Genomic DNA, 25474 nt, shown 5'->3' on the forward strand with positions numbered 1-25474 from the left:
AGCAAAATCGCACCTATTTGCATTTCATCAGCTTTATAATATTTTTAAATTGGCGGTTTGAAAATGGTACTGTATTTTCAAACCCTAATTCCTTTGGCTCCAAGTTATTTGATATGATTGTGTGGGAGTGAGGGAAGAGGAGTGCTGTGAGAGTGTGGTTGGGAGGTAAGGTTGTAAAGGGCCAGTTAATGAGTTTGCCCCCTTGAAAGTGATGGTGAACTGGAGATGCTGAAGTTTCCACCCCCTCTTTTTTTTTTCTGACTTTAAAAAGATTTGTGTTCATAGCAGACTGCTTGAATAAGGAAGTAATGGAAAAGGCTTTTCCCCTTCCAGTACATTCTAAAATGTTTATCTGATCATAGGAGGACGGAAATTGTGGATTGCTTTCCTGTTTCTTTCTATTTTCTGCCTTTATCTGTTGTCTCTGATGAAACTTTGAGACTGATTTCAGATTTCAGAAGGGTCTTGACCCTACTGGCCAATCTTCTTTGTCCCAGCGAAATCTGCGTAATAGCACTTACCACATTGCATTTGTGTTTGTTGACATCCTCTGAGCACGTATCTACCTCCTCTTACTGCACTCTGTCTTAAATTCCTTGATGTTAGAATACATGGTAATTATATTTGATTCCACTGCCTAGAACATAATGTATTGAATGTTTAGTGAATGTGAGTAAATTAATTGAAAGTAAATACAATACAGAACTCAATATACTATAATTACATTTATGTGAAAAAAATGTAAAAACTAGAAGGGAATACATTTTAGAATATTATATGTCATATCTAATTAATGGTTTTCATGTGATTTTTTTTTATATTCAAGCTGTTGTTCTGCTTCTTAAATAAATTATAAAGGAACACTTTTAAAAACATTGTCAGTCATTCAAATCATGTATTCCTTCCCTTTAAAAGTACTCCCCATGTACTATAAAAATGTTTCAACTATAACCCAAATCAAGGTTGCTTTGGCCTCAGGTCAGTACATGTCATTTATTCCTTTATCCTAGGAACCCTCATAGTGTTGTTTGCTAAAACATGTTCCAAAGAACATGAAGACTGAGGTGAATATTGGAACTGAACTGAAGAAGGATTCCAAGGTCAAACACATCTAAGAAAAACTACAGATGCTATTCTGCGCACACACCATAGAGATTCTCAGTGAGAGAACATTAAAACCATGAGAAATGATTCAATAAAGAATCTCCTTTAATTCTGCTTCCCATTCACCTAAATGAGAAGCTCCCCACCCCCACCCCCCCACCCCGCCTTTTTCCCCTTATCACATCTATTAACTTCCTATGGAGTCAGTGTTCCATAGAATACAAAGAAGGCAACTTCCTTTAAGCTTGGCTAGAATTTTTCAGAAAGACAAAGGTACTTTTTTTTTTTTAAGATTTTCTTTATTTATTTGATGGACAGAGATCACACGTAGGCAGAGAGGCAGGCAGAGAGAGAGAGGAGGAAGCAGGCTCCCCGCTGAGCAGAGAGCCTGATGCAGGGGCTCGTTCCCAGGACCCTGGGATCATGACCTGAGCCACCCAGGCGCCCTTTTTTAAAGATTTTATGTATTTATTTGGGAGAGGGAGTGAAAGAGCACAAGCAGGGGGAGCGGTAGAGGGAGAGGGAGAAGCAGGCTTCCCGCAGAGCAGGGAGCCCGATGTGGGACTCGATCGCAGGACCCTGGGATCATGACCTGAGCCGAAGGTAGACGCTTAACCATCTGATCCACCCAGGCACCCAAGATGAAGGTACTTCTTGAAAAGCTCTGCTTGTTTGTTTGTTTGTTTGTTTTTCTAATATTATTAGAATATAAGAAATAATAGAACCTTCATAAAAATGGAGTTTCAAGTTTAAAAGTTAAAGTCAAAGATTCAGGGGCTCCTGGGTGGCTCAGTGGGTTAAGCTTCTGCCTTCAGCTCAGATCATAATCTCAGGGTCCTGATCAACCAACCCCACATAGGGCTCTCTGCTCAGCAGGGAGCCTGCTTCCCCCTTTCTCTGCCTGCCTCTCTGCCTACTTGTGATCTCTGTCAAATAAATAAAATCTTTAAAAAAAAAACCTCGAGGATTCAAGTTCTGTTTTGGGGTTTTTTTTTTTTGTTTTTATAAATTATGTTTTGCAAGAAAAATCAAGGGAAACCTGGATTGTAATCCTGACTCCAAAAGGACTAACTGTATCACTGTGAGTTAGGAACTCGGCCTTAATTTCTTCATCAATAAAATGAGAGACTTCTACTAAGTGACTTCTAAAGTTACCTTTTATTTCTAAAATATATTTTTAAAAACATTTTGCACATTATTCTTTCATATATATTTATAGAAAAAATGATAAACACATAAAGGAGTAATGGGATTTCAGATAATTTTTAAATTGTGCTTGACCATATATTTCCTAATTCTCTGCATTGTGCAAGTACCATTTTGGGATTTAGAAGAAGTATAAATGTTAGTAATATAACATGATATGTTTCCAAACCTCAAAGCATAATGGTTCTCTGTTCTGGATTCACAGGAGAATCACCTTGCAAGCTCTTTAAAAATACTGATTGATACCTGGGTCACACTCCAGAGATTCTAATTCATTCGCTCAGGGTAGAACATGGGCATCTACTGTGCAGCAAGAACTAAGAACCACCGACCCAGAGCATTTTGCTGCTTTAAAAGGTTTGAACTTAACGCAAAATAATCTAAGCGAACAATCATCAGTTTGGGCATCCTCCTGGCATACCTCCCACTGGACTAAATTTGAATTACACAGTAATGGAAATACTCAACTTGTAAAAATAAATGTCAAACTCCCCTTTGTGTCTTTGAGCAAATATGATTTTAATTAAAGAAATTGAGAAGGCACACCAGGATTCCATAGGTCATGTGAGTTGCCTCATCTGACTTATATTTGGGCCATCTACACACTTTTTGTATTTGTTTTTGAATCTCACCCCCCACCACCACTTTAGGGGTCTAAGAAGCTGACTATTTCTAATACCGCATGCCATTTTCTGAGCAGTTGCATTTGGATTGAAACTTGAAAAAGGAAATTTTCTTTTTATTTATTTATTTTTTAAAATATTTAAGTAGGCTCCACGCCCAACATGGGGCTCAAACTCTCTAACCAGAGATTGAAAGTCATATGCTCTTCTGACTGAGCCAGCCAGCCAGGTGCCCTAAAAAAAGAAACTTCCTATTCAAACAGCCAGATTTGCAAGAATGGATCTCTCTAAAGAGGGGGGGAGAAAAAAAAAGCTTCTATACATAGTATCTTGTATTTTGGTCTATGCCATTTAATAATGTCTCTATAATAGTTCTGTTCTGTTCTCCTCCATGGTCCAACCAGTTCCTCCAGTATGCTCTAAAGGGTCCTAAGACTTATGGCAGCTTCCATAAAATGGGTTTCCATTGCAAATCCCCAGTTATTTGTGTTATTTGACTCTAGTATTATTACTGCCTTCTGCAAAGGACCACCTTAAACTACTTTATTCAAGATGCAATTTATTTTTTGTCAGTAAGAGTCTTAATGAGAGGAAACATTTCCCCTCCATTTTGTCTGTTTGAAATTTAAAACCCCTTCAGTGAAAAAACAAGTTTGGGATTTTTTTTTTTTTTGTAATATTACCTTCCTAGTTATTGCTGGGTTTCTGCATCATTTCTATGCGGATTACTTTTTTTTTTTTTTTTTTAATTTCTGGTTTACGGCTCTGCAGTGTCATGAAATGCCCCTGTCAGCAGTGACATGAACTAGACAGTGCTGGAAGAAAACGTTGGTTAGTAATACCATTCTTCCCTTAGCAATTACCTTTTTTTCATTTCAGGAGAGCTGTTGTGCAATTCCCATTTTAACAAGTTCCCATTATAGCACATCCCTCCAGCACTTGCTTAGGAAACTGGGAGGACTGCCATTCCCACAGATCTTATTAAAGGATAAGAATGACAACCATGGCATGAGTCATAATGATACATTGCTGATGGCCTAGCATGTTTCTTCAAGCTTGGTTACTCTGGATTCATTTTGATGATTAATTTCAGCTATCTTGGAAGTGAGCTAAACTGTCTCCACATCAGGTGTCTGAATGACCAATTCAGGTCTTTTATGGTAACTTTTCTTGTGTGCTAATTTTTTAAAAAGATTTTATTTATTCCAGAGAGAGAGCATGAGCAAGCAAGCGAGTGGGGCAGGGGAGGAGCGGAGGGAGAGGAGAGAGAGACAAGCAGACAACACTGAGCACTGGGCTCCATCTCAGGACATTGAGATCACCACCTGAGCCGAAACCAAGAGTAAGACGCCCAAATGACTGAGCCACCCAGGTGCCCCCTATGTGCTAATATTTAAAAGTCTCTATTGGTTCAGGTATAAGCATTGCTTTATGGCCCGATTTTTTTGGAAGGAAGATTGTTGTGGACTGATTGTGTTCCTCCAAATCATAGATGTTGAAGTCCTAACCCCCAGTGTGATAACATTCGGAGCTTGGGCCTTGGGAGATGATTAGGGTTAGATGAGGTCATGAAGGTGGGGCTTGCTTAATAGGAATACTGTCTTAAAGAAGACTCCGGAGTGCTCACTATCTCACTCTACTGACGTGAGGATACAATGAGAAGGTGGCTGTTCACCTGTGCGGACCACATGGACTGAAGAGAGCTCTCATGAGCAACTGAATCAGCAAGCACCTTGATCTCAGACTTTGTAAGCCTCCAAAACAGTGAGAAAATAAATTTCTGTTGTTTAAGCCACCAATCTATGGTATTTTGTTATGGCAGTCTGAGCAGACTAATAACAAGGGTGAAGTGGGATTCAGAAAAATTGAAGAACGGTAAGTACCTTTTGGTATTTGAAAGACAAAGTTATCCCTTAAAACATAAACATAAATGTAGGGTTGTTTAATTTGTAGGAACTTATAGTATAAATAGAAACACACTAAACCCTGTTCACTTAATTTTTTTTTACTCTATCTTGGATGCCTTCTATATCTGTCTGGTTTTTTTCCTTTTTTTTATTATTATGTTCAATTAGCCAGTATATAGTACATCATTAATTTTTGATGTAGTTTTCAACAATTCATTAGTTGCGTATAACAGCCAGTGCTCATGACAACACGTGCCCTCCTTAATACCCATCACCCTGTTACCCCATCCCTCCAACCCCTCCCTTCTATAACCCTCAGTTTGGTTCCTGGAGTCCAGAGTCTCTTATGGTTTGTCTCCCTCTCTGATTTCTTCCCCTTCAGTTTTCCCTCCCTTTAAAGGCTATACAGTATATATGGCATGGATGTATGATAATTTAGCTAACCAGTCCCTACTCGATGGACATTTAGGTTGTTTCCATTTGTCACCATTACAAAAAATGTTGCTGTGAACATCCCTAGGGAACTTGTGAACACGGTTCTATAGGAGAGTCCTGTAATTAGGATTGCTTACCAGAGAGGTTATACGGTTAAAACATTGATAAATTCAAAGAGGCAAAATGTGCAATTTATACTTTGAAGGGTTTGTGGACTAAATTATTTCTGTAGTAAATTGAATAATGTCCCTCAAAATTGACATCCATCTAGATAGAAACCCAGAATGTGACTTTATTTGAAAATAGGGTCTTTGCAGATATAGTTAGAAAGGTGAGGTCATTTTGGATGATTGTGGGCCCTAAATCCAATGACCGGTGTCCTCATAAGAAAAGAGGTAGATGCACAGATGCACAGGGAATAAGTCCATGTGGTAATGGAGACAGAGATGGGAGTGATGCAGCTATAAGCCAATGACTTCCAGAGTCATAAGAAGCTAGGAAGAGGGCAGGAAGCGTTCCTAGAGCCAGCAGAGAGACCATGTCCCTGCAATGCCTTGATTTTGGTCTTCTGGCCTCCAGAACTGAGAATGACTATATTTCTGTTGTTTTAAGCCACCAAGATTCTGATACTTCATTACAACAGCTGTAGGAAAAGGATGTTTCTTTCTGAAAGGGGTCCATTCAAATGACTCAAGCTAACCAGGGTTAGCTTAAGTGGAAAAAAAAACACACACACAAAAAACAAGTAATAGAATAATATCACCAAAACTACAAATTAAACTCTAAATTTTCAAAAATTTGCACAAAATTTTTGTTCAATATCCTAATTGCTTATGATTGGTTCATTTAGTAAAGTGATTTTTACAAAGTAATTACGAAAGAAGGACATTTATTATATAAAATGGAAAATACAGTTCAGTAAAAAAAAGATGACAAACTGTAGCATGCAAAAAAAAAAAAAATTTTCCCCATGGACATTTTGATTTAGACTCTTCCAGACTTTCTTGATTTATATTTAGGCTTACTTAGCATACTGTTTTATAACATGCTGTTTCATGAAGAGCCATAGTTTTGTTATTTTTTTTTAAGATTTTTATTTATTTATTTGAGAGAGAAAGAGCAAGCACGAGTGGGGTGGAGGGGCAGAGGGAGAGATTCTCAAACAGACTCCCCGCTGAGCATGGAGCCCCACGCAGGATTCCACCCCAAAACCCCAAGAGACCAAGCCAAAGTAACCAAGAGACCACCCCAAGTGACCCCAGTCGAAGTCAGGCGCTTAACAACTGACGGAGCCACCCAGGTACCCTGCCATGTTTTCACTTTTTAAAAAGGCAAAGAAAAAAAGCTATGGCTTATTCTTTATTTCAGTTTTTTTTTTTTTTTTTAATTCGTCTTCTATAGCTCTAGCCAGATGTTCAGGCTCTATAGCTGTCATCCAGCCCTGACCAGTCATGAGGCACCCACCCAACTTCCACACTCCTCTCTACCCAGCCCACAGGTGGAGCCACACCCCATCCCCCAGGGCCCATGCTAGTCCTGCTACTCTTTTTAGATGGGAGTCATTCTTTACAATATTTGTTTTCTCCCCTTTAAAGGATTCACAGTTTGGGTATGTTTGGGCAACACTGTATACACCTTTCTTTTAGAGATTTACAAATGATGTTGGTATTTTAAAGACTGAGAAGTACTACAGTAAATAAGTATTTGCTTAATATTTGTTTAATCCAAAGTTACCAAACTTTGTGGCCAAGGAAGCCTTTTTTTTTCCTTTTTCTTTTTTCCTCCTTTTTTTCAATCTATCAACATCTTACAGAACCGGTGTTGTGAAGAACATAGCTAATTTGGAGTAGGAACTTGAGCCCATCTCTTGAGGCTGGGATCTGCTTTGCTCTTCCAAGTCTCTTTTCCATAGACATTTTCTTTATTCTTATAATTGCTGTCCTGCCCATTTCATTGCTTTCCTGCCTGCCCCCAGCCCTTGAACTCCTCTCCATGAGGCCTGTTTGTTATGAGGCCCCAGTAGTCGTGAATCCCCTAAGCAACAGCACGGCTGGGTTTGTGTTGCGTACGGTCATAGGGTTCAGATGCCATGTACTGCGTACCAGGCCGTCAGCACCACAGTGAGTCTGTCTTCCCACCACTGGCCCCCCTCCTAAAGCTGGTATCATTCCAGGGCTCTGCTTTCCAAGGCAGCACCCAACCATACATACTGCATTCTCTCAGAAAAATCACTGAACAGGTAAAGGGGGGGGGAGGGTTGTAGAGAGATCACTGCACTAGAGTCTATTGACGTGTTTTACCAAGGTTACCCTACTTCCCAAACAACCCTTAGAAGGAGAATGTTATTATCCCCACTGCGCAGCTCAGGTAAAAATGAAGTAGAAAGGGCCCAAAAGCAGTGATCCAGGCTTCTGAAAGAGATGAGCTTGGCTCCAAAACTAGTGTTCTTTCCACTCTAACACGCTGCTCCCTACCGTCTTCTACTTGATGAGTGTACCCTGATTGCAGGAAATCTGCTGGGAGAAGGGGGGGAATGGTCTCCTGGGATGCAGATTTGAAAATCTATAAATAGTGAATATCGTCACCTGCTTTCCATCTGTAGAGGTGTAACAGAGAGCTGCCTCAGAAACTGTCTTAACAGGAGGATCCCCTCCCAATCAACCATCTCCACCACTCCCACCCTCCAACTCCCCTTCCCCCACAAAAAACCAGGCTGCTTCTACACCATCAAGGGCATCAGTACTGTGGTGGTGATTGAAATAATCCTGAATCTGGTAAACTACAAGTAAGATTTGCTAAATTCCACTGCCACGGCCTTACCTGAAATGTTCCCTAATACCATTCCTTCCTTCTACAGTCTACACAGGAAGGTGGGCAAGGGAGGAGCAGAAAAAAAAGGACTGACTTCCCCACTTCCCCACTTTGACTACCAAAGTCAAGTGCCTGGAATTTTTCCAAAGACTCTGAGGCTGAGCAGTGGATGCAGTTCCTTAAGGAATGGATGAGCTGTTGCTGTCTTTTATTTAGGTCTTTTTTTTTTTTTTTTTTTTTTAGGTCTTTTCAAGCACTGTCCTTTATCAGACCTGGCATCAGTCTGCATTGATGAGAATGACACACACCACAGTAAAAGCTGTAGCTTCCTGAGCCTCTGAACTACAACACTTTCATACCTAACATTTTTGCCATCAGTCTTCCCTCCATCCCACTAGCCATCTTGCAACTCGGTGACAGATCAATCCTTCTAAAGTACTGATTTAACTTCATCACTTTCTCCCTCAATGCCTATGCCTTTTTTTAACTGCCATTTTTTTTAAAGATTTTTATTTACTTATTTGACAAAGGGAGAGATCACAAATAGGCAGAGAGGCAGGAAAAGAGAGGGGGAAGCAGGCTCCCCACTGAGCAGAAAGCCAGGACCCTGAGATCATGACCTGAGCCCAAGGCAGAGGCTTAACCCACTGGGCCACCCAGGCGCCCCTTAACTGCCATTTTTACTATGTACTTTTATATTAATTGGCATAGTTTGGCTTATGTAATATGATATTTCTCATAAAAAAGCAGTTTACAAAGTTGTAAGTAGGATATAATCTCATTTCTGTTCTTAGATACAGCTACATTTGCATAGTAAAATACCAGAAAAAAGCCCATATTCAAATGGAAATAGTGCTTATGCATGTGTAATAGACTTTTAAGGGTTTCTAGTGATTTTTTTCTTTCCCAAAAACCTTTACTTGATCATTCCAGATCTTCACAACCTGTCAAGTGACTGCGTACCTTTTCAGTCGTTGCTCTCAATACTCTGCAGAGCCACCTCCCTCACTCAGATAGGGAGAGACAGTGGTCCTAGAATTTACTTTGCACTCCCTCCCCTGCCCCCAAAATGTCCAGAGCACCCTGCTTGTCAAAATCCTGTCCAGCCTCTCAGACCTGGTTTAAATCTTCCCCCACGATCCTCCCCAATGGGTTAGAAGGAGGCATAAGACTTTGCATGAGAGTTCTTTTTTCATATGGGTGTTTATGGTCAGTGTCACTCTATACACCCTGAATGACGTTCATACCCCTAAGAAAGGCAGATGGGGTGGGGGCAGAAAGGCTGCCTGAGCCTTCAGTTCATTTACATGCAAGGAAGAGAAGGTATTCAGAATGAAGGAATGAGGGAATAGTCAAGGGAGTAAATTCCCTTGAAGACCGCTCAAGGTGAGGGCAAGCAGGGACAAGGATGGGTGGAGGGATAATAAAAATATGTATGGGCTGCACTTTATATATATATATATATATATGTATATATATATATATATATATATAATTTTTTTAAAGTAATCTCTACACTCAGTGTGGGAATTGAACTCACAAACGTGAGATCAAGAGTTGCATGCTCTACCAACTGAACCAGACAGGTGCCCCTCTTTTTTTTTTCTTAAATCATTTTTTTATCTATAAGAGAAAAAAAAATTGATTGGGCTCCAAGGGAAAAAAATTCAATTTTGATCGACTAAAAAGTGTCAATGAAGGAAACTGACCTGAATTCTCATCACTAAAATAGTATATATATATATTTTTTTTAAGATTTTATTTATTTATTTGACAGAGAGAGATCAGAAGTAGGCAGAGAGGCAGGCAGAGAGAGAGAGAGGGAGAAGCAGGCTCCCCGCTGAGCAGAGAGCCCGATGCGGAGCTGGATCCCAGGACCCTGAGATCATGACCTGAGCAGAAGGCAGAGGCTTAACCCACTGAGCCACCCAGGCGCCCCTAAAATGTTATATATTTCAAACATAGCAATACAAAGGTAAATTTCTTTATTTTCACCTTAAGTTATGTTGACACTTGGCAGCCACATGAGATCTATGGGTCAGGGCTGCTCATCGCTGGTATAACCTTAAATCCAGAGTCTAGGGATGAACTGCCTGTGAGACTGTGCCCTGAGAAGCTCTAGAAAGGCGAATATCGGGATACTCCTCTGGCCTCAAACCACCTGAGGTCTTGTTTTAGCTGAGATCCTTCTATGTTAACACAGCAGATTCTTTGGAGTTCTAGGACTCCGTTATTTTCTTCTCTCATCAACCAGCCTCCCTTGAGGTAAAGTACTGTGTCTTACACTCTTCGTCCTCTTCTGATGAGGGCCCCACACGATGCCTTTTGTGGGTCATCAGGAAATTCCTGTTTATGATGAGACTGATGAAGAAATAGCTTGATAAAAAGTGACTTCACCCATGTGTGTTGAATTTTTATTTTCTTTAACAGAGCACACCTACTTAGTAGAAGTCATACTCAAGGAATGTTCTGTGTTGCACAGCCCTAGAACCTAGGGTTCCTGCTCCCTTCCTTCATGCACCCTGCTGGAGTCTCTCAATAGTCCCACCTATTACAGGTGTGGCCCCACACATAGGCATGTGCCTGCTTGTGCTTGGCTCTCAAAGGCATCGCTTACGCAAAATATATCTTAAAAGATTTCTCCCACCAACCTCAAGTAGTGACCCAAATCTTCATCTTTACTTAATTTTTTGCATTAAGTTACCAGAGAAGAAAAATCTATTGTTTGTTATCATCTAATGACATCTTAGTTCTGATTAGTTTGTCTACCACGCCTCCCATTGCCCTTAACTCCCACAACATTTATTATATACTAATTTAGTATTTATATACTAATATACATACTAATTTAGTATATACAACATTTAGTATATCATCGCACTCACCACAGTGTATTGGAATGATCTCTTTTCCTGTTTGTCCAAGCCACCAGGAGCTCCTCCAGGCTATCCATGGCAACTGGTACAGTGTCAGCCTGGCACATGGTAGGCCCTCAAAGATACTGTTGAACCAAACATAAGCAACCCATTGCTTAGGCAAGCCCTGCAGAGTTCAGAAAAAAAGAGGCTAAAAAAAGCGAGTCAAGGAATGTAGTAATTGCAGAAAGGAAATGTTTCATCAAAAATGAACCACTTTAAAAAAAAAAATGAACCACTTGATTGGCTTCTGCAAGGGGCGAGAGGCCTAGCAGAGACAATCTTGCTCCTGTCACAATTTGGTTAACCTTGACCAGTGGTTTACCTTTGAAGATGGGTACGCTCTGCCTCTACTATGATGAAGAGAATTTTCCTCAGTGACTCAAAGTAGGTGAGGGACAGACTCAACCCTCACCTCATATTCCAGTGTTTCCCACACCAAAGAGCTTGAGCTTGCTTCCTGAGGATAGGGTTTGCATCATACATATTTCTTGTGTTCTTCAGAGTCTAACATAGAGTCTGACGCATATAGGAACTGAAGCATAATAGCTAACAAAAGATATAGTGCTTGCCATATACCAGACACATTCCTCTAAGCATTTTATATGTATGAATTCATTTAATCCTCATACCTGTGAGGCAGATACTATTATAATCTCCATTTTACAGATGGGCAAACCAAGGCACACAGGAATTTATGTGACTTGCCCAAGGTCACATAGCTCTAGGGTCCATGACTTTAAATACTTTGCCTTAGTACATTTAAATGGGACTGAATGAATACAACTCCCTCCGCACCATACTTTTAAAGCAGATTGTTTCATCTCCTGGGACAACACTTAAAGCATGGTCTCCCTCACCAGACTGTTAATAGCTCAGGGTCATTCTTTGCCCCTTGTCCACCGTCAGTTCCTGGAGTGTCACTACTTGCCGCCCCATTGCAAGACTACCGCGCGCGCCTGTGGCCACCAGGGGGCACGACGGCCACGCGTCCTGTTCCCCCTCCCTCTGATCCTGCGAGATCCGAGGAGGGCGGAGCCAGCGTTAGGCGGAGCCAACGTTGGGCGGGGTCGGCCAGACCTCCCCCACTTCCCCCCTCCCCCCCGGGAAGGTATCCCGGCGGGCTGCGCGCGCGGCTGCGTTTGAATGGCTCAGAGTGGGGCTCGGCCTGGGAGCCGAGGGACCTCCTGGGCTACCGGGCGCAGTTGGTTAGTGCCGGGGCTGGGCTGAGGCGCCGCGCTACCATGAGGCGCCGGTAAGTGACGGCCGGGCTTCTGCAAGCCCGGCTCCCGCAGCTGCCCTGCGGAGGCCGTGCGTCTCGTCGCGCCCGGACGCGCCCTGGGCCCACCTGAGGCCCCACGGCGGCCTCCGCTCGTCCGAGCCCGGCAGCCGGGGGCGGGGGCGGGGCGGCCAGGCCGCGGCCTTGGAGCTGGAGCCCCTGCCCGGCTGCGGCGTGGAGCATCCGGGCGGCTGGGGTCCGGGTCGGGAGAGGCGGGGACGCGGCCAGCTGTCACTTAATTTATCTGCGGGTGGGGCCGACTTCTGCACGCCGGGGAGGGGAAGGACGGTACGCGTCTGCGGCGATCTGTTTGAGGACCTGTTTTCCCGAGCCGCCTAGGCCGGGCCTTGTTGGTATTTCCTTATTTTCTGCCGGGTCGTTAGTTCCCTGACAGATAACCTTTTGTTTAGCAGGACAAAAACTTGACATAACTGCATAAGAATTGCTGACTGCAACTTTAAAAACCTCATTGTATTTTCTGAAAAGTTGTTCTGTAACAGTACCTCGGATTTTACCACGCTTTTAAATTGGCTTAAATATGGAGATAACAAAGAGTTCAGTTGTTTTTTTGTGGCTTGTAAAGTTCCTTGAAAACAGAGGTGTCTATGTCAGTTTCTTTACAGATTAAAAGAAAAAAAAAACTGGAACAAATATTAGTTGTGTAGTAATCAGTTTAGCACTAGCAAAAATTCTGAGAACTTAGACGACCTAATAGCTTAAGCTTGTGTCAGTGGTTTATTCTGTTTTGTTTGAACCTGCTTCATACTTGAATCAGAACGTTACACATTGAGGCTTTTACTTGGCTAATAGCTACCATTGTAATAATAACAATGGTAAATATTTCTTTTGGGACTTCTATATGCTAAGCACTGTTTGAGAGCTTTACTTTGGGACTGATACAATTATCCCCTTTTCGACAAGGAGGAAACTGAGACACAGAGAAGTTGAGTAACTCGTACAAGGATACACAGCTAATATATTTGGGACCCAAGCAGGCTGGCTTCATGCTTTTAACTATGCTTTTTTTTTTTTTTAAAGATTATTTATTTATTTATTTATTTGACAGACAGAGATCACAAGTAGGCAGAGAGGCAGACAGAGAGAGGGAGGAAGCAGGCTCAGAGAGCCGGATGTGGGGCTCCATCCCAGGACCCTGAGATCATGACCTGAGCGGAAGGCAGAGGCTTTAACCTACAGAGCCACCCAGGTGCCCCTTAACTATGCTTCTTTAACTGCATTCTTTACATGTGTGTCTTTTTAGTTTACAGAGCTCTTTATTTACTTCTTCAACTGGGGATATAATATATGTGAAGTGTGTTTGTGTATATATACATTCACACACTATTAAATTCAGTTCTCTGCTCTTGTTGACCATACTTAAGTTTTGTGCACTGAGCAGAAATTCTGCTAGATATTTTAAGATAAATGGAGTTCATAAAGTTCATGTTTGTGTTGTAGTTTTAATTCCTTTGTATCATTTCTTCAAAGTGTAGAGAACAGTTTGAAACCTATATATTCCTTAAAATATACCATTATATATTGTTTTTGTTCTAAGTCTGTTTCACTCAAACTATTGAGTGATTACTCTGTACTTGGAATAATTATACTTCTAGCTCCATGACAAGAAATAAAGGTTCAAAGCAAAATCATATCATAAGAAATCAGGAGTTTACAGTGATTTACAGCAGAGAATTTAAATTTCATTCATCAGTTATCAAGCTTTTGATTGTCTCTATGCCCAGCAGTGTTAGGTGCAATTGTTTATGCAAAAGAAATGTGCTAGGGCAACAGACCTTAGTTTGGGATATGAGATTAACAACAGCAATATAAAATACTGTTGTTTAGTGCAGAGGGTATATGGGCTGAACAGTAATGCTTCTGCAAAGAACAACTAAAGGATGGATGTAGGGCATTGAATAGAAGCATGAACGAGGAATTTTAGTGAGGAAACAGTGTGTTCAGAGACTTGGAAGTGAAATGAAATGATTTTTCTAGGGAACAGTGTACCTGATCTATTTGGAAAGTTCCTTTTGAGAAAAATGAGATTATGTGGGTAGGACTGAGAATAAGTATAATTGTATATGACACATATGGGAAAGAAGTTTAGGTTTGACATATGTGTATATACACAGATGGTTTTGCAAGTTTAAAACTTTTAAATCAGTGGCTCTCAACTGGGGACGACAGTTTTTGTCCCTCAAGGGACATGTGGCGGTGTCATGACTAGAATTGGGGGAGGTGCTTCTAGCATCTAGCGGATAGAGGCCAGGAAAGCTGCTGCTAAACATCTTGCGATGAGACAGCCGCTCCTTGAGAAATAATTACCTCAAATGTCCGTGGTAGTAAGGTTGAGAAATCCTGTTGTGAGTTGATTGTTTCTATGGCCAGCCTCTGCTTCCATGTGTTTTATTTAAGTATGAATGATGAATGTTAGGAGCATGAGTACAAGTAATGTTAAAGCTGGGGGAAGCTGGCTCAGAAACCTCAAGAAGGTGGCTGTTGTTGGAGTCCTGGGAGGAGGGGAGACTAAGGAAATAGGATGAGGGCAGTGAGAATGACATGTAATGGTAAAAGGAGACAATTATTTAAATAACATTTTTTTCTGAATTTGAAAATAATGCATGTTTATTGTAGGAAATTTTGGAAATGTAGAGTGTGAAAAAATTTAAAAGTACTTATAACCTCCCACCCCCACCCCGAGCAGAAAAAAAACAACTGTTTTAACATTTTCATGTGGTGGTTTTTTTCAAAAAATTTTTATGCTGATAATTATTTTCCTTTCTGTAAAACTAGGATTATACATTTTCCCCCTATGGGTTTGTATTGTTTTGCCTTTTTTTTTTTTTAAAGATGTTATTTATTTATTTGACAGACAGAGATCACAAGTAGGCAGAGAGGCAGGCAGAGACGGAGGAGGAAGTAGGCTCCGTAGGCTCCCTGCTGAGCAGAGAGCTCAAAGCTGGCCTAGATCCCAGGACCCTGAGATCATGACCTGAGCTGAAGGCAGAGGCTTTAACCCACTGAGCCACCCAGGCGCCCCTCCTTTTTTTTTTTTTAAATCAGAATGTCCTATGATTATTTCCCATTGCTTGAAAAATGCTCTTTTTAATGGTCGCAGGCCTTGTTTTGTGTGTGAACTTTTGAAATTGGAAATTTTGCTTTATTCAAAAGAGACATTTTGAGCAAGATACAGAATATGGTGACTGACTAACTATAGAAAACAATAGGGGCAAAAGTCTATGGTATCTTCAAGGTTTTAAGCCTCAGAAGCTGAAAGAATGGCGGAGCTACAGAAATAAATTGGAAGTCTCATAATAATTTTTTGAGGTGGGTTTCTCATAGTAATTTCCATCTTACGTATGGAAACTGCCATTACAGACACCCATAATAAGATTTTAATGAGGATCCTTGTTCCTGCCAGTTTATATTCTTCCTAAAACTTTTTCTTCTTCATAAAACTTTTTTTTTTTTTGAGATTTTATTTATTTATTTGATAGAGATCACAAGTAGGCAGAGAGGCGGGCAGAGAGAGAGGAGGGGAAGCAGGCTCCCTGCTGACCAGAGAGCCTGTTGCGGGGCTCCATCCCAGGACCCTGAGATCATGACCTGAGCTGAAGGTAGAGGCTTAACCCACTGAGCCACCCAGGCACCCCTTTTCATAAAATTCTTAAAATCAATAATCTTTCTTTGGTCTTCTTTTTTGGGGGGGGGGTGGTACAAAGCTGATTTCTCAATTCTTTTTTTATTTTTTTATTTTTAAATTTTATTTATTTATTTATTTATTTGGATTTTTTCAATTCTTAGCATGTCTTATTTTTCTCTTGTCTTGAAAGTTTTTTTAAAATACAGTTTCTAGGGGCGCCTGGGTGGCTCAGTGGGTTAAAGCCTCTGCCTTCTGCTCAGGTCATGATCCCGGGGTCCTGGGATCGAGCCCCGCAAAGGGCTCTCTGCTCAGCAGGGAGCCTGTTTCCTCCTCTCTCTCTCTCTCTCTGCCTGTCTCTCTGCCTACTTGTGATCTCTGTCCAATAAATAAATAAAATCTTAAAAAAATAAAAATAAAATAAGTTTCTATTAGAATACTGAATAAGGCTCATGTTGGTTGTTCATGAATCTTTGAGAGATTAAAGGGAGAGTTTGGGTTTTCAAATGTATAAATTGGTACAGTTTATAAGCAAGAGGTGAGTGTAACCATTCTGGAGGAAGAGGAATTATCTTTAAAAATGCTTGCCTAGTCCCTCATAATAACATCACCCTGGTTTTATCAATCTTTACTGTTTTATCAGTCATTATACTCATGACCCGTATCAGTTAATTTGGTACTTTCTGAAAAATGTATTTAGGAAAGTAATTTTAAAAAGAAAAAAAACACCTTAAACTGAATACAAATGGTACCTTTACTGGGAACGTACACTTTCAACTTGGATAAGTTACAGTTTGACTTTGCTAGATTCAAATGCTGTGTTTACTACTTCGTGCTCATGTCCAGGTATCTTCTCTAGTATGTATTAACTTTGGAGAAATTTTGTATTTCCTCTCTTTGTTTTGGGGACATTATAAGGATAGAGATGGGGGAAAGAGTCTTCTGAAATGTACCCCCAGTTTGCTTCCCCTATAACCACCTCTCTTTCAAGTTTATACACTGCCTGAAATTCTTTTTGCCTTGAACAGTCATCCAGAAACGTATCACCTATGTATGAATCATGAATCCCCATTCTAGCATCTCTTCTTCTCACTGGTATAATCTTAAAACAGGCGTGTGGTATTACATGGAAAAGACACTAACACTGGAACTCGCAGTTCCAGGTTTTGCTCTCCTACTGGTAACTGAGTGTTCTTGGGCAGATCTCTTAATCTCATTTGTAAATTGAGATTATCTTCAAGGTCCTTCCCAGCTCTAAGAGTCTGTGAATCTGTGAAGTATTTACTTTTCAAGGGTAATTATCTCTGGTGAGACTATTAGTCTTTCACATCTTAGCATGCATTTAATCAGATGATATCTTCCAATGGCATTTGTAAAAACTACTCCCATGTAATAGGATTGGGGGAGAAATTTTAGAATGGAATTTAACTGCCACTAGCATATAAGTTGCAGTAGGGCAGGGATCATTGTTTTGTTCACTCATGTTTTCTCAGTGCCAAGAATGGTAATTAGCCTGTAACATGTACTTAATATTTGTTGAATGAAAGGAATGGATTGTTGTTGAGGAAAGACAAGCTTGTTGGAGTACTGCACAGATGCTCTGAGTAGTTTGAAAGAAGTCCGAATACAACCCTACTTGATAACCCAGTCATTTCTATAATATAAAAATACCTCCCAAGTGATAGTAAAGCATCCGTTGCTCACTTGGTTGCCTTTCAGAACTCTGTAGTAATTACTGCCCTGATTGCCCCTCATACTTAGAATACAGTTTTGTCCATTACCAGGTCTTACTTTAGTGCTACCTTGACTTTTGAGTGTGCCTTTTACTCTTATTTGCAAAAATCTGGGCCTTACTGGGCCTTTTGAATGGCTCAGATCATTAAGCATCTGCCTTCAGCCTCATCTAGCTCTCTGTTCAGCGGGGCATCAGCTACTGCCTCTCCCTCTACACACACACACACACACACACACACCCTCTCTCAAATAAATAAAATCTTTTTCTAAGATTTTATTTATTTATTTGATGGAGATCACAAGTAGGCAGAGAGGCCAGCAGAGAGCCTCAGCCTCTGCTGAGCAGAGAGCCTGATGCGGGGCTCAATCCCAGGACCCTGGGATCATGACCTGAGCCAAAGGCAGAGGCTTGAACCCAACTAAGCCACCCAGGTGCCCCAAAATAAATAAAATCTTAAAAAAAAAAAAAACTTAGGCCTTGCTTATTTCCTATACCACTTAGTACCATCATTAACAATATGTTTAGTGTTGTAGCCAAAATAAATCATAGAGATTGATTAAAATTTGGCCTTTGGTCTATGGAGGATTCATGGCACAGCTGTTGGAAACTAGTACTCTTGGGATTCCTGTTCCAGTCATCCTATTTCTATAACTGCCATATAAAATAATCTTCAAGAATAGTTTTTTTTAAATTAAAACAAGTTTACTTAAGTAATCTCTACACCTAATGTGGGGCTCAAACTCACAACCCTGAGATGAAGATCCTCCTACTTGACTGACTGAGCCAGTCAGGTGCCCCAAGAATAGTTTTTAATCATATAATTTCTATAAAAAGCTGCTCAGTTAAAAAAAAAAAAAAAGCTGCTCAGTAAGTGTATTTTGTCTATAAAATTAAAGTTCAGGTTCCTGACCCAGTATCCAGGGACTTTTGCATTTTATCCAATCTACTTTCCTAGTTTGTTTCCTCCACAATGATCTGAACTCAGTAACTATTTAATTATTGAATAGTTGCTGTAGATAGTAAACAAAAAGTGCAGTTATTCTCACCTGTTTCCGGGTAAGGAAAGACTGGTAAGTATGCCTTTATAGGGTGGCATTCATTATTTGGGGAATATTTACTGAAAAATAGCATAAGGGACAATAACTCATAACCTCCATGTAAACAATTTTTTCTCTTCTTGTTGGCAGATCTATTTGGAAACTGAGTAATAATCAGAAGGAAATTACTTATGTATATTCAGTGGCATCAGTTGACTACTTAGTGAGACTGACTCCATTATTCTGTAGCCCACAACATTGTTTGGATGGTTTCTCAGTCTGGATGGCCTGTGTTATTTTGCAATAACAATCCCCAAATCTCAGTGGCTTCAAATAACAAAGTTTATTTCTCCTTGATTCATCTTACATGTGAGTTCTCTGGAGGCTCTGCTCTATGTTATCCTTGCTAAGGAATGTGGACAGATGGAACCTTAATCTCTGTCCTGTTGCTAGTTGCCACAATAGAGGGATGGTGATAGTAGTGAATCACACAAAGTGGCTCTCAAAGGCTTCTGTTTATATTTCAGTGGCAAGAGCAAGTCATATGACCATACCTAACTTCAAGATGATGGGCAAGTATAAACTTACCATATGTGTGAAAGGAGAATTGAAATATGGCACAGTTTTAATTTTTACCACAGTTAGATACTCTCCCACTGACATTTTTTTAAAAAATATTTTATTTATTTATTTGACAGATAGAGATCACAGGTAGGCAGAGAGGCAGGCAGAGAGAGGAAGGGTGAAGCAGGCTCCCTGCTGAGCAGAGAGCCTGACGCTGGGCTTGATCCCAGGACCCTGGGACCATGACCCGAGCCGAGGGCAGAGGCTTTAACCCACTGAGCCACCCAGGCATCCCACTGACATTTTTAACTATTTTGTGAATTCTCACTCCCAGCTGACCATTATCTTTCAGGGTTGACTTTGTCTTTCTTTAGATAGGTTCCTTCATTCATCAGCTGTTTATTAAGCATCTGTTATGTGCCAAGCACTTTTTTAGATGCAGTGAACATGATTTCTGCTGTCATTGGAGCTCACAGTCTATGGGAGGACATGAACAATTAGCAAATAAGCAAGCTAATTTCAGATACTGATCTTTGCTATTGGGGGGGGGGGGAAATACAAGGTACTGGTATAGAGAATGGAGTTAAGGTTGGGGTTATTCTTGATTGGGTGGTCAGGGAAATGCTCTTGGGTGGGTAACATCTGAGCTGAGAGGTAGAAGCCCTGGGAGTATATAGGAGGAATGTTTAAGCAGATGGAATGGTTTGGCCACAAAATGGAAATGAACTTGGCATGTTGAAGGATAGAAGTCCAGTGTGGCTAGAGGATTTAGGAGGAAACCGATATAGTCCAAAAGAGAAATGATGGTAGTTTGGTCTAGGATGGTGGTAACAGAAATGGAGAGAAATGAATAGTTTGGGAATACATTAAAAAGGCAGAATCAGTGGGTTGGAGATAGGGAATTTATGAAAAGAGAAAATAAGAATGAATCCTTTGGAGCTTTCAGCAACTGGGAGGATGGTGGTTCTATTTACTGAATTAGGAACAGTTGAAAGGATCAGATTTGAGAGGGTGGATATTAAGGGTTCTATTTTCAGTATCTTAAGTTCAAGAATTATTGACTGTGGAACTGACATCCACATGGAGCTACTCACAGGCAGTTGGTGATACGAGTTCAGAGTTGAGGGGAAACATTGAGAGGGGCATTTTTTTTTAATGAGGTCAATATGTTTAATTTGGTTACAGTTAAGTTTTAGACCGGGTTTCATTATACCTCATTAAGGCAGTGTGTGATTCATATGCTGGAAAAGGGTGTTCCCTAAGAGAAGAGGACATTTTCAAATTTCAACATATATTCTGATTTCAGCCCAGGGGACATGGTGGTAACAAACCACTGTAATGGATAGGGATATGTGGTAATCCTTGCAAGTGTTGGAGTATAAGAAGGATTAAAAACTATTGTTATAAAAGGACCCTAGCATCATCTTCTTTTGATTTAATTCTCAAAGGGTAGACTACCCTTTCTTTTAAGGTGTTAGGGTATACTCCCCTTTGTTGTTGTCCCCCCCACCGACTTCAAAATTAGGCACAAGTGTTTTGATTGGTAACCTTAGTCCAAATCATGAAGATAGCACATTAAAATTAGTTTATATTAGCTTGTCTTTTTTGGAGTTATATATCTTATTGGAATATCCTTTCATACATAGTGTCTTATCTATCTATCTTGAAAGCATCAGAAGTAGCTGAACAGGGGGTCAGAAGGGATCCTTAAGGTGATGTTGTCTTACATATGTATATATTTATGTACATTTCTGAGTTTAAGAAGACTGTAAGAAAGGATTAGAGTATTTTTCCTCCCTATAAATGTTTCCAGAAAAATACTGTAATATTTTAACAGAGAGAATAAGATATTCAGCAAAACATAAGATAATCATCTACTTGGCTTTAGAAGCCCTAAGTCTTCCTAAAGATTCAGGTGTGTAGCCATTTAAAAAGAGAAGTATATTATACTATCAAGACATTTTATAACTTTTTTTTTAAGATTTTATTTATTTATTTGACAGACAGAGATCATAAGTAGGCAGAGAGAGAGGAGGAAGCAGGCTCCCCACTGAGCAGAGACCCCAATGTGGGGCTCGATCCCAGGACCCTGAGATCATGACCTGAGCCGAAGGCAGAGGCTTTAACCCACTGAGCCACCCAGGCGCCCCCATTTTATAACTTTTTAAAAAATATTTTTATCGGGGCACCTGGGTGGCTCAGTGGGTTAAGCCTCTGCCTTCGGCTCAGGTCATGATCCCAGGGTCCTGGGGTCAAGCCCCGCATCGGGCTCTCTGCTCAGCGGGAGGCCTGCTTCCTCCTCTCTCTCTGCCTGCCTCTCTGCCTACTTGTAATCTCTGTCGAATGAATAAGTAAAATCTTTTAAAAAAATATATTTTTATCATATTTTTATTTGACTTCCAGTTAACATACAATTTAATATTAGTTTCAGGTGTAGAATTTAGTGATTCATCACTTATATACAACCCCCAGTGCTCATCACAAGTGTCTTCGTTAATACCCATCACTCATTTAACCCATTCCCCCACCCACCTCCTCTCCAGTAACCCTTAGCTTGTTCTCTGTAGTTAAGAGTCTGTTATGGGGATGGGGAGGGGGAAAGATTTTCTTTTAAAGTAATGTCTACACTCAGCTTGGGGCTTGAACTCACAACCTCAGGATCAAGAATCACACTCTACCAACTGAGCCAGCCAGGCGCCCCACTATCAGTACATTTAGTTTAGTTAAAAGATAATACTTGCATTTGATACAAAATTCAAGTCCAAAAGGGAAAAGTCCCTCTCATCTCATCCCCAAGCCATACTTACCCTCTCTTCTTGTTTAACCTTTCAGAGATATTCAGTGAATATACAGACAGTCACTCCCATACACATTTTGTTTTTACGTAAGTTGTAACATACTTTTCTGCACCTTCTGCTTCATCAGTGATATTTATGTGTAACTTAATGATAGCCAACATTTACAGAGTGATTAACCATGTGCCAGACATTGTGGCAAATGGATTATTTTATTTAAACCTCACAACACTACCCTGGAAATAGGTTAAGTAATTTGCCTTTAGTCACATAACTATTAAATGGTTAAAGTGGGACTCAAGCCCAGGGAATCTGACTCTAGGACTTGTGTCACCTGGTTACAACATACGGCTTTGTCCTTTCAGTTTAATCACCTAAGAAAAGTACAGCTTCATATTACTTCTTTCAGATGCAAACTAAAACATAATCTTATTTATTGTCTGTCAAATTCTCAGGGGTAAAAATTCATAATACAGAATCTTCTATCATCAAGGGTGCCGATAGTGGTCATTGCCCACCTCTGTCTGCAGGAGTGTGGATTGGAGGGCAGCTGTCCATCTGCCCATTTGCCAGGCTTACATAGTTGCCCAGTTCAGTAAATGCAGCAGTTTAAAATAGAAGTTTAAAAGCATTGTTTTGGGGTTGGTTAAGTGACTGCCTTCAGCTCAGGTTGTGGTCCCAGAGTTCTGGGGTCAAAACCCATATTTATCGGGCTCCCTGCTCATTGGGTAGCCTACATCTCCCTGTGCTACTCCCCATGCTTATACTCTTGCTCTCTGTCAAATACATAAAATCTTTAAAAAAATAATAAAAGCATTGTTTCTATGAAAACTAATTGGAATGGTTTAGATAGACTAGATGAAGGGAAGTGTGATTCAGAAACTTCGTATCAGTTTAGGTGTAGCTTACAAAGCTAAAGATATGTGAAGTAAAACCATAGTCATTTAGAATTTTGTACTGGGGCGCCTGGGTGGCTCAGTGGGTTAATAAGCCTCTGCTTTTGGCTCAGGTCATGATTCCAGGGTCCTGGGATCGAGCCCCACATCAGGCTCTCTGCTCAGCAGGGAGCATGCTTCCCTCCACCTCTTTCTGCCTGCTTCTCTTCCTACTTATGATCTTTCTCTCTGTCAAATAAATAAAATCTTAAAAAAAAAAAAAAGAATTTTGTACTGATAGTGCTTTGTGAGTGGCATTAGTTCTTGGGCCACTGGAAAGAAATCCAATGTAGAAATCATAGATGATGCATATGCATTATTTTAAGGTACATGTGTACATCTCTGTTTTAAATGAATCTTCAACTTTAAATGATTTTTTGACTAATAATAAAAAAATTACCACTCCCAGTCACATTATATGAAAGGGCCTCTATCATACATTTGAATATGAATATAATCATATTTTTGACCCAATAATGAACTTATCTAGAGGAAATAATCAATTTTGTACAAATATATATGTCTATTAAAGTATTTTCTGATGGGCCCCTGGGTGGCTCAGTGGGTTAAGCCTCTGCCTTTGGCTCAGGTCATGATCTCAGGGTCCTGGGATTGAGCCCCACGCCGGGTTCTCTGCTCAGCGGGGAGCCTGCTTCCCCCTCTCTTTCTGCCTGCCTCTCTGCCTACTTGTGACCTCTCGCTCTCTCTCAAATAAATAAAATCTTTAAAAAAAAAAAGTATTTTCTGATATAGCAAAAATAAAAATATTCTTATGATAAAATAGTATAGTCATTTAAATCATTTTCAAAAAAGCTTTCTAATATGTAGGAAAACCATGTTAATGACAAAATGCACCCTATAAAACTAAACTGCATGGTGGGGCACCTGAGTGGCTCAGTTGGTTAAGCATCTGCCTTTGGCTCAGGTCATGATCCCAGCATCCTCGGATTGAACCCCACATCCAGCTTCCTACTCAGTGGGAAGACTGCTTCTCCTTCTCTCTCTGCGGTTCCCCTGCTTATGCTTTCACTCTCTGTCTCTCTCTGTCAAATACATACATAAAATCTTAAAAAACAAGCAAACAAAAAACTAAACTGTGTGAGAGGAGAAGCACCAGAATAGTATTGGTGGTTGAATTATTAGTGATTTTTTTATTTTAATTTGACTTGTTTTTATAGCAGGTAATACTTGTATGAAAGGCAAAATTTTGTATAAAGGGAGCATAAAGTAAAAAAATTTCTCTACTGTTCCCCAGCTGTGTGGTTCACCTCTGTGGAAGCATTCAGTGTTTGTTAGGATATTCTAATGTGAGAGAGGTTATTGTTATCCATGTTTATTTTACTTTTTATTATTTTTTAAAGATTTTATTTGTCAGAGCACAAGCAGGGAAGAGCGGCATGCAGAGGGAGAAGCAGGGTTCTCACTAAGCAAGGAGCCCTGATGAGAGACTCTATCCCAGGACCTTGAGATAATGCATGGCCTGAGCTGAAGGCAGGCCCTTAACCGACTGAGGTACCCAGGCGTCCTAATCCATGTTTATTTCTGATTTTTTTTTCCTTTTATGCAGCATACTTCTTTCTGCCTCCAGATCTAGGGATGTGGAGTTACAAAGGGAGGGACAGGACCATAGACTTCCTGCCCACATGTTTTTGTTTCTCTCTCTCCCCCCGCCCCCACTTCCACATTACTCTTCTTGAGACAAAGTTGACTTCGTCTACAGTCGTTAAAGGGAATACTACCTCTAACCCAAAGAGCAAGGACATGACACGCCATTTAAACTGTATCATTGCAGAACATTGCTATATATATATATATATATATTTATATAGCCCACACATAAGCTTTGCTGTCTGATCTGTTTCTTTTATGAAAATTTTTAATCCTGTGGAGAGGGTGGTATAATGAATATCCATCCGAATTACCCAGCTTCAGCCATTATCAGTGTTTCTTGTTTCACTGATTTTCCCCTACTCTGTAAATCCCAAACATCATCTTTTCTTCCGTATGATGTATGTATATATATATCTCTAAAAGACTCTTTAAAAAAACAAACAAAAGATGTGATAATAATAATACCATTCAACTAGAAATAACTAATGGCGTTTCCTTACTGTCATACACTGCTAATGGAAATGTAAAATGATACAACTTTTCAAAGTTTGGCAGTTTTTTTAAATAGTTAAACATATACCTACCACCGTCCCACTCCTAGGTATTTACCCAAGAGAAATGAAAGTATCTGTTCACGCTGAGACTCGTACAAGACTCTTCATAGCAGCTTTATTAGTAATAGCCAAAACTGGAAACAACCCAAATGTCTATCAGCAGATGAATGGAAAACAAATTTTGATATACTCACACAATAGAGTACTGCTCTGCAGTAAAAAGGAATGGACTATTGATACATATAACAGCATGAATGATTCCCAAAATAATTATGTTGAGTGAGAAAAACCATACCCCCCCTTCAAAGAAGAGTATATACTAT

General features: G+C 40.2%; 1 protein-coding gene across 3 annotated transcripts in view; it reads left to right on the top strand.

Moving 5' to 3' along the window:
- The first annotated feature begins 12114 nt into the window (after positions 1–12114).
- The window catches only part of KATNBL1 (katanin regulatory subunit B1 like 1), a 37619-nt gene continuing 24259 nt past the window's right edge, over positions 12115–25474 (top strand). The window contains exons 1-2 of one of the 3 annotated variants that reach the window (XM_080809009.1): positions 12123–12256; positions 18843–19061. The gene's annotated coding sequence lies outside the window, so the exon portion shown is untranslated. Of the gene's footprint in view, positions 12257–18842; positions 19062–25474 lie in introns of all 3 variants that reach the window. The other 2 variants (XM_080809008.1, XM_080809010.1) reach the window with 2 other exon arrangements.

This window comes from Martes martes (assembly GCF_963455335.1).
Source record: "Martes martes genome assembly, chromosome: 7".
Classification (NCBI taxonomy): domain Eukaryota; kingdom Metazoa; phylum Chordata; class Mammalia; order Carnivora; family Mustelidae; genus Martes; species Martes martes.